Source organism: Parasteatoda tepidariorum, chromosome X1 (assembly GCF_043381705.1).
Source record: "Parasteatoda tepidariorum isolate YZ-2023 chromosome X1, CAS_Ptep_4.0, whole genome shotgun sequence".
Lineage (NCBI taxonomy): Eukaryota > Metazoa > Arthropoda > Arachnida > Araneae > Theridiidae > Parasteatoda > Parasteatoda tepidariorum.
The window spans coordinates 37,272,830-37,288,931 of NC_092214.1; the positions used below are offsets into that span (position 1 = coordinate 37,272,830).

General features: G+C 28.1%; 1 protein-coding gene across 2 annotated transcripts in view; it reads left to right on the forward strand.

Annotated features, from left to right (window-relative positions):
* The window catches only part of LOC107455088 (CUGBP Elav-like family member 2), a 751,728-nt gene that overhangs the window by 365,606 nt on the left and 370,020 nt on the right, over positions 1 to 16,102 (forward strand). The gene's annotated exons all lie outside the window — the stretch shown is intronic.

Genomic DNA, 16,102 nt, shown 5'->3' on the forward strand with positions numbered 1-16,102 from the left:
TATGTATATTATGTATATATATATATATATATATATATATATATACATATGCATACATATATACATACATATATATATGTATGTATATATCATATATATATTCAAAAAGTAATTACCTCATTCGAGAACCGAAATCAATAACATGAGAAAGTAAGCTAAATGGCAAACTAAGACCATCAACCACATTGTGAAAGCACAAAAGAAGCTAGAAAATGGAAAAATATTAAAAAGAAATTTTAATGAAACACTGATATACATGTTAGCATCGTCAGGGAGTTATTGCCAAGTAGCCATCGCGGAAGCAGTTTCAACGATTGACAATACAGTACCACAAACAATCATACTTCTTACTGCTCCATGAAGACAAAAAACCAAACTTCGAGTCAAACAAAGACCTTATACCGTGATCCCAAAAGTCAAAGTGAAAATGTATTAAATAACCAGATGGAAAATAGAGTTTAGAAAGTTGAAGGTTCTAGTACCAAATTTTATATCCTTTATCTTTTCCCTGAATTTTCAATTTTTTTTTTGCATTTTTATCTGCATATATCTTTACTTTTTAGCATATATATATATATGTATATATAGTACACATTATGCACTGATTTATTGATTTATATTGCTTGTGACTATAGTATTTTTATTTATAATGTTTGATACATTTATGCCTTGTTTTGTAATTATGGTAATCTCTATGATTCTCCCAAACTCACAATTAAGAATCCATCGATTTGCCTTCCAGAGAAACTTATGACTCCAAAATCCCTTACCTCTTGTAATAACATTTGGTGAAGGAGCGAATTCACCGCTTCTGCCCAAATGGATTTTGGTCTAAGTCGTAAACAGTGTACCCCTACGTCTACGTAAACTAATGTGGATCTAAATCCAAATAGTGGGGGGCTGCTTCGTGCCCTGCGGTTTTAATGACTGTTTTCCATTAGACTTAGTTTTTCCTTACCCCCCATTTTTATTCTGTTTTATGCCCTTAAGTACTTGTGATCGAGACATCGGTCAGACATCCAAGCAGTTATTACCACTGACCTTGCTGTTTAAAGGAAGATATAACATGATCTAATGAAAGAAAAACAAATGAAAATTTCTTCCACCTTCGATAATTTTATATGAAGTTAAGAAAAATAAAGCTTATTTTTGTACTTTGGGATTGCACTTAATTATAGATTGAAATAAGAGATTTGCAATCATCTTAGTTAGGAGTGATTCCACCAGTCGTAAACTAATTCTGTTCCGTTTTTAATTTCAAGCAGAAATCGACTCTTGATATTTTTGTTTCTTAGATTTTTAGATCCCTTTTTCGATATTTTGAGATTATCTTCTTTTTGTCTGCATTTAAGAAAAGACTTTACTAACTTTTACCTTTAAGGTATATTTTTAGCACTAGAACATTAAAAAATCCATTTGCTATTGCGGGTTGTATAAATATTTGCTAATCTAAATATTTGCTTTCAGAAATACTTATTTCTAGGTAATTGATGAAGTGCATAATGTTTTTTTTCTCTTTAAATAAAAAAACCATGTGTAAATTTATATATAAGCTTATATACACTTTTTTAACCCTCTGCTGAAAAAAATCTAGATTTTTTTCGTGGCAAACCACGATCACTGATGAATAGATGATTTTTTTTTTCATAATCTTTCCTTGAAAAGTAATACAAAGATTTATATTTAAACTAATACCTTTTTTTTACCCTCTACTAAAAATATATTAGATTGTTCTTTCTTAGCAAACCACGAACTTTATTGTTTAACAAAATTAAAATGTTTGTAACGTCGCGAAATTTTTTTATTTATGATTTCATTTTATTTATTTTTAGTCTATGAATATGAGGTTAATAATAATTTACTACTTATAATGCTGGTGCTTAGTTTGACTAGTGCTGAGTTAAGAGCAAAAAGTTTTGCAGCTTTTAAATAAAAATAAATATTAGTAATGTATCGATTTGTATATTGAAGCATTTACTTTATGAACTGCTGGTGTTCTAGAATTTTCTTTCATGAAACATTAAGAACGTTGTCATTCTTGATGATTTAAAAGTTTGTAACTTCTGATTACGTGTAATCGTAATCAATAATACTTTTATTCTTTTTCTTCCACATTTAAGTGATTGAACTTAAGTAGATTTTTTTATTGTATTATAAAAATAGATTAAAATTATTTCTCTTATAAATCCCAAATATTTAATGGAGATCTATGGAATCGCTTAGTTTTTAATTTTTAGTAGCAATTTAATTTTTTTCTTCGAAATAAACCGATTTATATTTGAAAAAATACCTAAAAGCAGAAGCAGTGAAGAGAAATATTCGGAATATAATGAAAAATGGAATGAAATTGTATTTATCAACGTTTAAATACTTTTGTAGGGGAATTATTTCATAATCTCACAATGATTTGAAATATTTAATGGAGTTTTTGAGATATTTAATATTAAATATTAAATTCCAAATATTTAATGGAGATCTATGGAATCGCTTAGTTTTTAACTTTTAGTGGCAATTTAATTTTTTTTCTCCGAAATAAACCGATTTATATTTGAAAAAATACCTAAAAGCAGAAGCAGTGAAGAGAAATATTCGGAATATAATGAAAAATGGAATGAAATCGTATTTATCAACGTTTAAATACTTTTGTAGGGGAATTATTTCATAATCTCACAATGATTTGAAAGCAACTAACAATTATAGAAAAAAAATACATAACCATAAGTGAAATTTTATCATACTATTCTTAGAAGCTTTGGTCCGAGTACTATTTAAAAAATAGTCTTACTGAACTGAGTTTTAAAGTTTCAAAAATTCAATAGAACTGTGTTAATATATTGCTCTTATAGTTATATAGGAAGCGCTGATGGTAAGATAGTTGTTGATAATGAATTGATATCCTACAAACAATTTAGGTTCAAGCATGTTCAAGGTCCAATTTTAGACAAAAATCTACTCGAAAAAAATTTAATCTCCTTTAAAACAACAAATTAAATATATAAATAACAGTTTGTGTGTGAGATACAACACTGGGAAACTGTACAGTGTATGGAAGGGCTTAAATATCTCAAGAAAAACACGATGGGATAACAAATACGAGTGAAATAATTAAAATCTTAAAACGGAACTCGTTCTTTTTTTATTGCAGATTTGGATTTTCCAGTAAAGAGAACCAAGCATTGACGCACAGGTTTTTTCCTGGTGGTTTAAAGATGGCGCTTTATCAACAAAAAATAAAAAGGCATACAAAATGTTTAATATTTCCAGAAATATATCGTACAAAGAACAATGGTTGTGTTTAATTTAAAGAGGCTCTACAAGGATTAAAATTTGAGTCATTAGATACATTTTCTCAAAATATCCAAAGCATTTATTGCAGTCATAAGATGGGTTCTTTCAAAATATCAAATTTTTATCGAGATATTCCCATTTTAGTTTATTTGTATCTTATTTTTATTTTACGATAACAACCACATCTGAAACAAAATGCAAAAAGAAAAAAATATGAAAATGTATACATTGAATTGCGGTACTTTTTTCAACAGAATCAACATCTTCAGTAAGAAATAGAAATTCGGAGTTAAGATATTGAAGTTGTCCGGCACCCTAATGTGTATTTTGGAAGGTCAAGTTTAATATCATTGGATGCATCCTATATTATTTACTTTTGATCCGGTCTATTCCTCATACTTTTTGGACACCCTGTATATGGTGGAAGACTATCTTCGAATGCTTTTTTTTTCATTTCTGAAAGTACGTAATACAATCTGCAAGTTTTTAGACGCGTTTATAGCCATACCTTTATTCCCAAACTATACACTTTGGCAAAATAAGTTTCCTATCTTTTTTATGCTTATACCATTTATTGTATTTTATTTCACAAATTAACGCAATCAAATCAAGATATTACATAATATCACGCAATATTTAAAGATATTTCCTATAAATAGTTAATACATTGTAAAACTAAAAGATCAAAAGCTACGATTTGTTAAATAATCCCCGCATTTGAACGAAAGTAATAATAATGTCTAAGTAATCTCCCTCCTTAGGAAATGTCTTATCCAAACGCAATCATCAAATCTCTAGTGATCTGATTTCCGAGTTTGCTTACAAGAATAAAAGCCTTGCGTGTTATGAATCAATCACCCTGTCTCATTCTCTCTTACCAATATTTTGTGGCTAAAGCTTTTTTCTTTTTTCTGATTTGCTATGCATATTCTATGTATCCCCCACACGTTTGGTGTAAAAGTAGTAGCAGGGTTGAGAGTTTTGCCATAAATCGACTTATAAAAGGCGTAGATTGCACACCGAAAGATTCTTTTAAATTCATTTGCTCTTGTAGATTAATACGGGTAGAAGCGAGTCACAAGCTCGTTATTTTCCTAGTTTCTACTCGGAAATAAGCAGCTGAAGTTTTTCTCACGTTGTACTTATGTAGCACTGTGTGTTTCATTTACTCGCTGCTTCCTAAAGCCCGCTTCTGATTGTTTTAATTTTGATTAGATATTTGCGGGAGAGGATAGATTTTAAGAGTTAGTTTGGATTTAATCAGATGTATGGATTATAACTAACTATTTTACTATACATTAGTTACGTTTCAGAAGTTAAAATTTTCTATCTATTATCTATGCTCAGTTTCATAGATATATAATAATTTATGTTATTATACATGATGCTAAGTGCGTTTAAAAGGCTCTAAAAATTTAATTAATATAATAGTAATACTTATCTTTAAAGATTTTCGATTATTTAAGTTTAGAGTAGAGATGTGGAAAACATTATTTTAGATTTAGTAAGATGGATAGAATACAAGTAACGATATAATTATTAATTGGTGTAGCTAATTATTTTAGCTAATCAGTTTAATTAATTAGCTTAAATCTTTTTTACCATACGCTGGGAAACAATTTTTTGTTACATTTATACAAATAATTTATTCGGGTTTCGTAATTTTCAAATTTGTACTTAGTTTTGCCCCTCTAATACTACAGATTATTCTGGATGACATTTTTAATCTATTGCTTGCCGAAATGCAAATACTTTAAAAAGCTATACATAACAAGGGGTCGCAGTTTGGACAAACTTTTAGGGTAGTTAAGGGTAGTAAAGCTTTAAATCTTACACACCCACACACACATATATATAGGGGTTCAACACATAGAACAAGGGTTCACACATAGAACACCTGTAATGTATGTAAGTAAAACTTGAATAGTTTCGGAATAATTNATTTAGGGTTATTCATAATTCCCTCCTGGAGGAACTGGACTATCGCATTGATGTATGCCGTGTGTCTAAGGATTCACACATAGAACACCTGTAATGTATGTAAGTAAAACTTGAATAGTTTCGGAATAATTTCATAAGTTTCTTTTTTTCATATTCGTCTTCCTTTTTTTTTACTATAACGCTTCGAAACCCCGGAGGAAATTATGAATAACCCTGTGTATATATACATGCGATTAAGTATTTTCTTAATCAAAGATAAATATTATTCGATATATGCTTTACATTAGCACAAATAATGCAAGCTTATAAAATCTTCTGAAAACTTAAATTACTATTAAAGTAATGCCTATCTTTAGAAATAGACTTGTTATAGTTTTCATTTAGTGCAGATACTTGGTAATTTTGGATTTAAGAACATCTAACTATATTTCTGCAAAGCTTGAGACCAATAAGTTTTTTTTCCTTTTTTTAAATAATTAAGTCATGTTGTAGTTAGAAAAAAAATTTTTTTACATATTTTTATTATGTTTTCAAAAAATATATAATTATTTTCAAAATAATAGTTCATTTAAATTACTATATCCTTTCAATGAAGCAGGTTTCTATTTGAAAAAATGAAACATTTATTAAGAAACAATCTAAATATAATGTTAAATAAAAAATAAAGCAAACTTATGTGTTTGTTGCAAAATTTAACAAATTCTGGTTATGTCATTTTCTCATTCAGTCACAGGCTGTGAAGTAAGAATTACAGAGATGGCGAACCTTCTCCGATAAGGTTGCCAGTTAATTTACGATTTATTATTTTCTGGTTTTGATTGTGTCTGCTTCTCAATTTTATTTTTATTAAAACAATATTTTCTGAACCGTTGTACAATGATTTAAAACTATATAATTACATTATGTTCTATAATTATTCTTAGTCATTAATTTGCTTCAAATGAAACTCGCATAAACAGTATTTTAAAAAAAAGTTTTAAGTATTCAGTTTCAAACTAAGGAGGTAAGATATCATAAGGTGGGCACTGTCTCTGCTAAGCAAAAAAAATTAATTGATGTAGTTAATGATACATATTTTTAATTTTTGATACATCTCTTCATCATATATTTCATAGTGACACGGTGGTAAAGGGGATAGAGTGCTCGTCTCCCATGTTCCAATTCCAGTGTTTCCTAGTTGATTTGAAATCTGCTTCCTGCCACAATGATGGCGTAAAATATTTTCAGTGTTATATGAATCATGGGTTAGAATCTCTTGTCCTCAAGCTAACCTTAGGAGGTTTTCGTGGTTTTCCTCCCCATATAACGCAAATGTGGATTAGTTTCATCAAAAACGCTCTCCACTAAAGGTATGTCACCCATTCTATCACCCAAAATCGTATTTTTCTCGGAATCCACCCATATTGGCCACTAGTATTTTTTGAAGAAAGTTAGTGAATAAAAGTAATATAATATGTACTTCTCTGTGCCACTAAATTTTCTGTCGAGAGCCATCTAAAAAGAAAGTGTGCTATATGTTTGCCATCGTTGACATAGTATAAACGCTTCTTGATTATCATCAAACGTTGAGGCCGCGATAGCCTGGTTGTTAGGGCACTGAACCCATGTTCAAGAGTTCGTGGGTTCGATTCCCGTCGGTCGAAGACTTCCCGTGTAGTAAATGGCGGCTGATGCACGTTAAATCTGCCGAGTCGCTAAGTCCTCTACGTTCCCATAACAAATCAATACCTCTGGGGGTATTGATCCAGAAGTTTCCTTGTTTTCTGGATTGGTACAAAAATACAAGGCCACGGAGTTGAACATCAGTAGTCGTAAACCCAGAATTGGGTCAATTTCTCAACGACGGATATGAAATATCATCACACGTTGTACGAGTCATTTTAAATGGAGTTAAAATTTTATCCGTTATACTGACGTATAAAAGAATTTTTTTTGTATGCAATGTAATGAATTTCCTATCAAAATCTGTATATTTGTTTATTACTGTCACCAAAAGCATTTATAAAGATAAACATATATTATAACTTGCACGTTATGTTTCTTATTCATATATCTGTCATTTACCTTTAAACTTATAAAGCGTCTTTCAAAATAGTTCAGATTAAATTACAACACTTTTCAGGTTAAAAACTCTAAACTACATAAAACTCTTAAAATTGATTTGTGTTTTGTTTAGTAATGTTGTATTTTCGGTCTGGAAATTAATAGCTTCGTCTGGAAACCACAAATTTTATTTCATGCGAGTTTCAAAGAAATAGTTTGTTTTCTAAGGAAGAAAAGAGAGTGACATTATATAAATCAAACCAATAATAATAATAATTTTTACAATCTAAAGGGCTTCGTAAGGATATATTCTGTTAATCTGTAGTATATAATTCTAAGTAAAAGAAAACTAATATCTCAAAGAAGAATAAAGAATCAATGTGATTTGTGGCAATGTATAAAAAATCCTAAGTGATGCTGATTCTGAGAATGTATTTTTGTCGATCGATTTTTTCCCCATATTTCTGTTTCCAATTTCAGCAGAATATATCTTTAAAAATAATAAATATTGCTGAGGGAATTGTAAATAAAATTGAAATAAAGCATACCCACTCAAAATCATATATATATACGTTAAAAATACAAAGAAAACAGGATAAAAAATATTTTTAAAGAGAAGAAAAAAAAGTTATAATACATAAAATGTTTTGTAAAATATATTTTTTTTAAATTAAAAATAAAATCAAAAGCCGGAAAACAAAATAAGGTAATAATCACTTCGTCAACTCACACAATTATATCCGCAAATCAAAAAGATTTCGAAGATTATATTAATATAGCCAAAGCAAAATATATTAATACCATATTGAGAAAAGCACCGAAAAATCGAAGCAAAAGTGAAGCTTATTAAGCAAAAAATATAAATAATAAATATCAAGCAAGCAAAAAATGAAAAATAGAAGTTAAAAAAAAGAATAAAACACAAAATTTAAAATTTATGTAATACGAGTGGCGAATTTAAATGTCTTTTAACTTTCTGGCATCTTGCAAAAATGATTTAAAATACTTTGTAACAAGTTTGCCGGATTAAAATATGAAAATGAAAGCTAAAATCGAGGATAGTGGGATGTATTTTATAGCGCGTTCTTACAGAAGTATTAAACTGCATTTGAATTGCCAGTTATCTTGGATTGGCCCGAAACTGAATTTGGGGGATAGAGCATTCGCCTTCCAATGAGTTGAACCGGGTTCGAATCCCAGCGATGGCTAGTCGATACGAATCCTCATCCGGTTTGCACTGATCGCTGCTCTGATGTAAAATATCCTCTATGGTATACATATAATGGGTTGGAGTCCCTTTGCCGTCAGGCTAAACGTGGGAGTTTCTCGTGATCTTCCTCTCCATGCAACGCAAATGCGGGTTGGTTCCATCAGAAAAATTCTCCACGAAGGCAAAACTTCTCGCATTACTTGATCCAGGAGTTTGCTTGTCTTCTGGATTGGGTTTAAAATTACAAGGCCACGGAGTTGAACATTAATACCCAGAAATTGGATTTATTCAACGACGGTTATGAAGTAAAATGAAATAAAATACCAGATAATCTGAAGTTTATAGTTAATAAAAAGTCAAATTTTAACAATATTTTAATTTTCATGACTTTTAGATAAATTATTAAGATTTATTTAGAAAAAAAAATTGACCCGTTTACCAAGCATCAATTGATAAAATTCTAAAATGCTTTCTTAATGATCTAAATAATATTTGTTTAAAGATATCAAATAGATTTTCTTTACCTTTAGGCATGTTAACAGAATGGATATGGGATGTTTATTATTACTTTAAAAAACTTTATTTTTAATATTAAGGAGAATTAGAGAAAATAAGGAGAAACAACAGCGACAGTTTAGCAAATCTTTTCAAAATTGATCGAGCAATTAAGCAACTTTAAAAAAATTTTGTAATTACCCCCATAGACAAAGCTAACAGTAATTATGCGTTCTTCTGTAAAAAAATTCTAAGTTGAGCTTTTTAATAAGGAGTTAAATAACAGTAAACATTTTGAGCTTAGTAATTTAAATAATAATATTGTCATTAAAGAAATTTTAGCTTTCCATAAGAAGTAAGAAATTAAAATTAATAATATACAATTTCTATACTTAAGTATCACTTGAGGGTCTGATACTTGCTTAACTAAACCTGATATAATAGCTAACAATATTATGAGAAAAGTTTATTTTTGCATTATCACTAATTATCAACCTATTTTTTAATTTAGTAAGCAAAGTAAAACTGATTCAATTACGACTTTTGATTTCCAAGATCACTTCAATAGCATTCACCTTTCTAAACTAAAAGATGTTCTTTTTAGTTATTACTACGATTTCAAAAATATCCTTAATTGCAATTTTGATTATTGGGAAATTTTAATAATTTTTTGTCCTTTTAATAAATATGTTTATAATGGAAAACATATTTTTATTCGAATTCATGGAATACCACAAGGTTCTAATTTTTCATCTCCTTTAGCTAACTTATTTTTACACGTTAATTAACAAAAAATTATACTCTTAATATTGATTTTGTTTTTGATTTATTGATGATTTAATTTTATCTTTAATTTTAAGAATTAAGCAATTTCTTAAATAATATTAAGAGGAATTAATCTTGCTTCGTAATCAAGACTATAATATTTGAAATTTTTGGATTTAAGTATTAAAAAAGAAGAAAATATCTGCATTATTGAATTATCTAAAATAATGAATGATTTTAAATTTAATATAAATAAACTAATTGCATGGAATTTTAATTAACCTTTTAATTATAAACTTTGAATTAGTCAGCATAATATAATTACCTAGTGCAAATCCAGTTTCGGGCCAATCCAAGGTCACTGACAAAATGCATCCCACTATCCTCAATTTACGCTTTTATTTTCATAATTTGTAATCTAGCAAACTTGTTACAAAAATATTTGAATCCTTTTTGCAAGTTGCCAGTAAGTAAAAGGGACATTTAAATTCGCTCCTCGCTTTATATGTTAAATTTTTTGTGCTTAATTCTGTATTTTTCTTGAATTTTTTTTCTTTTTTTGGCTTGATATTTTTTATTTTATGTTTTTCCTTAGTTTGTTTTATTTTCTATTGGATTTTTTTGGTGCACCTCACACTATTGCATTGATATATTTTGCTTTGGCTACATTAATACAATATTAGAAAACATTCTATTTTTCGGTTATAATCGTGTGAGTTACAGTCAATATCATATTTTTTCATTGTTTTGTTTTCCAGTTTTTTTAAATTTTTTCATTGTTTTGTTTTCAAGTTTTTTTTAAATTTCTTCATTGCTTTGTTTCCCAGTTTTTTTTAAAATTTTTTTAATGTTTGAAATTTTACTTTAAATATTTTAAAAAATATTTTACTTATTAAGAATTTTTCTTCTTCCCATTAAAAATCATTTTCTTTTCGAGTTTTCTTTTTATTTTTAACTTACCTTATAGGTTCTATGTGCTTGCAGCTTATGCTCAGTAAATAAGACGTATTATTATTTTTAATTTATTTGCTTACATTTCTTCGTTAATTTCTAATGAGTCAACCGCTGTTACCGTCAATTGTCCCTTCAGAACCATGATCACATACGTGATCACTTTGTTCTCCTTTCATGGCCCACGGTTTTATATTGAAATTGGACCTTTCTGATTTTAGCGGCCCAAGATGACAAGATCGTGATCCTAATAAGGATGTACTCGTATTACATCTCGTATTAACGCTTTCTTTAGTGGGTATACTGATAGAGTACAAGGGTCTTTCTTTCTCATTCTGGTGGTCCTGAAAGGGTTAATGAGTATAATGTGAATGAAAATCATTCAATAATGTTTACCGTGACTTTTTCAGTTTTTGCACACATTTTTCATTTTTTGAATTGCCCCGAACATTTAATTTGTTGACATATAATTAATTAATATAAAATCAGAAAGTGGTAATTTAATTTTATTATAAATAAATGAGTTGGTTGATTAGGCGCAATATACATCACTCTTTTCTTTAATAAATATTGAATTATTTTTTATTTATTTGACACAAAGCACTGCAGACATTTTCCAAACTCCATTTTTTTTTCTAAAAAAAAAGGGAAAGAAGTGGTAATTATGTCTTATTATAAATGATGAGAACACTAAAACATGTATTTTTAAATAAAAACAACCGTTAAAAAACAGACTTCCATAAAAAGAAAAGGAATTCTTCCGCTCTAATATTAATATGAAAAGCATTTTACGGGAAAAAAAGATTTAAAATATGATTTTCACTTTTATTCTTGTCCCATTTCCTCTCCAACCATTGAAGAAAAGGTATAAAGAAAGAAAAAAAAATGAATTTTTCAGCTTGCCGCAAATTTCCACTTTCACCAAACAGTACCCTAAGGTAGTGTGTTCCATTTTTATGCAAAACTCAGTTTAACTTTTTCTTCAATTTTATTTCGTAGGCCAGATTTAGATTTTTTTTTAAAAAATAAAATGAAAAAAAACGGCAATTTCAAAATTTCTTTTCCAACAACACATTTTTTTTTTCATTTTTAAAATATATTTTATCAATTTCACATGAATTCTTATGGGAGTGAAATGTGAATCGGTTGTAATATATAAAAATTTATAATGGTAAAGCGGTGGTCATGTTCTTTTATTGCTTAGTTTTTGGTGTTAACTTCACTGCAATAAATTGCAGGGTATAAAATACTTGTTTAAAAATTCATGAAGTTCAGTTTTGCTTTTCGTTTTATTAAAAAAAAGTCCTAAAATATTTTCTGCTTCAGAAAAAATATTAAAAGGTTGAAATTTGGCAATTAAATCAACTTTGGTTTGGACAATATCTTAAAGATTTTATCAAAAGTTTTCAGTGAAATTTTCAATGATAGGAATTTATTTTAAGAAGCAACATAAGTAGTACTTGTATACGATTAATGTTTTTATGGGCAAATAAGTAAATAAAAAAAATTACAATATGTTAAAATAGCCATAGAAATAAATCACAATATATTAAATTTCATATAACGCAATGTAACTACCCTCAATATTGTTTGCTAGTATACTAAATATAGGTATTTTTATATAGTTAAAGAGACAAGTTTATTGAAAAACAAAGCAAGTACAATAAATTACTTTTAAATTATTGCTGCAATAAATTACATGCAGCAGTAAATTACAATTCATTAAGTTTCATGATATAACAGTCCAGGTTTTTTAATATCCAAAATTTTTTTAAAAAAGGCATTAAAATGATAAAAAATAGCTTCAAAAGGTATTAATTATTTCATTAACTCATTAAAAACTATTAATTTAATGAGCACTTACTTGTGCATATGCAAAAAGATTTATGTTATTATTTTAAGCAGATTATACCATACAAAATTCATCCAAAATATATATTATGAAGTATGAAGTTGGTACAATTAAAAAATTAAGTCTGAAGATCAAGGTTGGAATAATAAAGTTATTGACAAAAAATTTTTTGTTTTCACTTCTATAAAATATATATATATGTTCTTCTTTATTGTTTGATTTCAGGCAAGAAAATTGGAAACATAAAACTTTTTACACAATTAGTCCTTGAAACTAATAAAGTATTTGTCTAAAACTGTATAATGTTTTTTTTTTTTTNACAAAAAATTTTTTGTTTTCACTTCTATAAAATATATATATATGTTCTTCTTTATTGTTTGATTTCAGGCAAGAAAATTGGAAACATAAAACTTTTTACACAATTACTGCTTGAAACTAATAAAGTATTTGTCTAAAACTGTCTAATGTTTTTTTTTTTTTTTTTTTTTTATTTNTTTTTTTAATTCTTATTTTTTATTTTAATTAACTGCAACAGAAAACTAAAAATAATCTAGTTTAACAAAATTAGATTCCATTTAATTATTTAAAGGAAATTTGCAAATTTATTTTTATTTAACCTGTCCTAAAAGTTACCTATTATCACAAATTATATAAAAAAAAGTTATCATATAAAAGTTTAGTTCTCACATTCTGTTATCATGGCTTAAATCTTTTGATCTACGATCTACTAATTCGCGTTTATAAATGAGAAACTTACGTATAAATTTATCCCTGAGGCTACCTTATTTGTATCTTAAGTATCTTTACTTTTTTGAGAATTTAACTTTTTTAAAAGACTCATTAAAAATAAAACTAATTCATTTAGTGTTTTAAAAAAAAATAAAGTTGCCGAGGTGATATAGTATATATGTTTAGATTTTAAATGAAAATTTTTTTATTATAAAAGCTATATGCACATCCTTTTTGGTTTTGAATATTATAAAAGATCTTCTGCCATTAAAAATATGCGATTAATTATTATTTTCATAAAACATCATATGATGTTTAATATGTTTTCAAATGTGTTTTAAAATTTTATTCGATCAATAAAATGAATATTTAGTATTTCCTAGGTATAAATATATATTTTTTAACATTTCTTATACAATATTTTTTATTGTTGTCGTTGACGTATGCCTGTTTTAGGCTGAGGGGTGCGATTGTTCTAGTTTTCCAGTGGCGCCATCTATGGCCAAGAATTCGACTTCTGCCACACCCATACGTCCCACCCGCTTATAGGTGGACCCATTCATACATCCATTCATCCACAGATCGTAATTTTTGACCTGAATCAGAGAACGATCGATCTCCAATCCAGTACCCCCAGAGGTTTTGATTTGTACCCCCGGGGTTCGAACCCACGAACTCTCGGACATGAGCCCAGCGCCCTACCGACCAGGCTATCCCTGCCCTAATATTTTTATTATAATACACATTATGAAAATAATCGAAAGATAAATATATTTTAGGTGAAGAAATTATTTTATTTTATCACCTTCAATGAAGATTCAAACGTTTAATGTGACTTATATGTCACTGTGAAAAACCTAAATCGAGAATTGTCGATTTTTGCAGCAGATCCTCAAGAATCCCATTATCGCTTCTGTTAATGTCCGAAATATGTGCTTGATCAGATTTAATATTAATTTACTCATAGATATTTAAATATTTATTCAATGTTTAAATATTTATTTAATATTTTAATATTTATTCACCATTTTAATTTCTGATTAGGATAGATTAAGAAAAATAGTGTTAAGAATACTGGATGGGTGTGATGATAACTAGTATACTCAACCCTCATGTTTTTTTTTTTTAAGATTACAAATCTTTACCCAGTATATACTTGCCCGGTATTCCCTACATTGATGTGTTTCAAAATTTAAGTGCCATTCTCCCGTATACGCGTGCCCGGTATTTGCTATATTCATGGTTTTTTAAGGTTAAATGCTACTGATCGGTATTCCCAAAACATAGGTTTCCTGATTCTTTCGAATCTATCCTAATGGGATGTAAAAATCACGAATTAGTATATAATTAGTTATCTCGATTTATATATCTAATAAATATTAAAATATCAAATGAATATTAAAATATCGAATAAATATTAAAATATCGAATAAATATTAAAATATCGAATAAATATTTAAATATTAATAAATAAAATAGTATCAAATCTGACGTAACAAATATTTTCCGTATTCACTAAAACTACTGGGTGATTGTCGACGGTCAGCGGTGAGAGTCGTCATTCTTCCGATTTCGGTCGTCCACGGTAACTTATATAACCGCAGCACCACGGTCCGAGCATCAGTCGACGTTGTTACGGGAAAAAAAATACATTCAAGATTAAAATAAAGTAAAAAACTAGAGTATTTTTTAATAATTGATCTCTCAGAAACTTCTAGGCTGACTTCGTTCAAATTTTGTGTGTTGCTATGTAAATTTGCATTCCTTAAAATGTCTTGTAAAATTGTATACTTTACAGTTCCAAATTTTTTCGACTGTTATTAAATAAAATAATAAATATTTGGGTCAATAAAAATAATAAATGGTATGGGGTTATCTATGGATAAACGAATTTTTTAATTGTGTGCAAAAAAATTTCTTTTAAATTGTTCTCGAGATATGGCGAAATACGCAAAAAGTAATGTAAAAATAATATTAAGGGGTCTAAACTTTGGACCGACTTCCTGACCAAATTATTGGGACCAGGTATTGCGACCACCCCCTATATCTTAGGTGTCAGAAATCCGAATCCGTCGAAAATTGATATGTTTAACAAAAGAAAGTAAATATTTGTGTCTGACTTCGTAATCTAAAATATCGAATGTGAATACTGTACCCTCCTAATCGTCCTAAATCGTAAATATATCAGATTATTAGACCAAAAGTTACTTCGGATGGCACGGTGTTTTTGTGCATTGTTCATCACAAGCTTGAGTAGTACATTACAATGATACATCCACGGTCACGCTGGGATTCGAACCCGCAACCTCCGCACTACAGAAAGTTTGGTAGAACAGTTTGAACGGTCGGTCAAGGAGGCTCTAACATATGTTTATTAAGAAATAAATTGGCCACAAAACTATCATTCAAATATATTTATGACAATTTTTTTAAAAATTCTTTTTAATTATTATTTTTTATTAAAAAAAACTATCACTTAAAAGCACACGGTAAAAATAATGAAAATAATAATAATATAATTAAAACAGAAAACCTTAAATAAACTTGTTATATATCCAAAAATATAGTTTGATTTTATTTTTTGCTTACATTACACCATTAATTAAATCACCGTGTTATATTCATGTGAAATATTCATGTGAAATGTTGCGAAATAATTTATACCTAACTTTATATGAATAATGTGATATGTTATTTTTTTTTCTTTTTTGTCAAAACTAAAAGAGAATACTTTTTTTTTTGTTTACTTTCAAATTAAATCAGTGATCATCATCGCAAAATGGAATTTATATTTAAAATCCATTTTGAAATGTTGTTCTATTTAAACT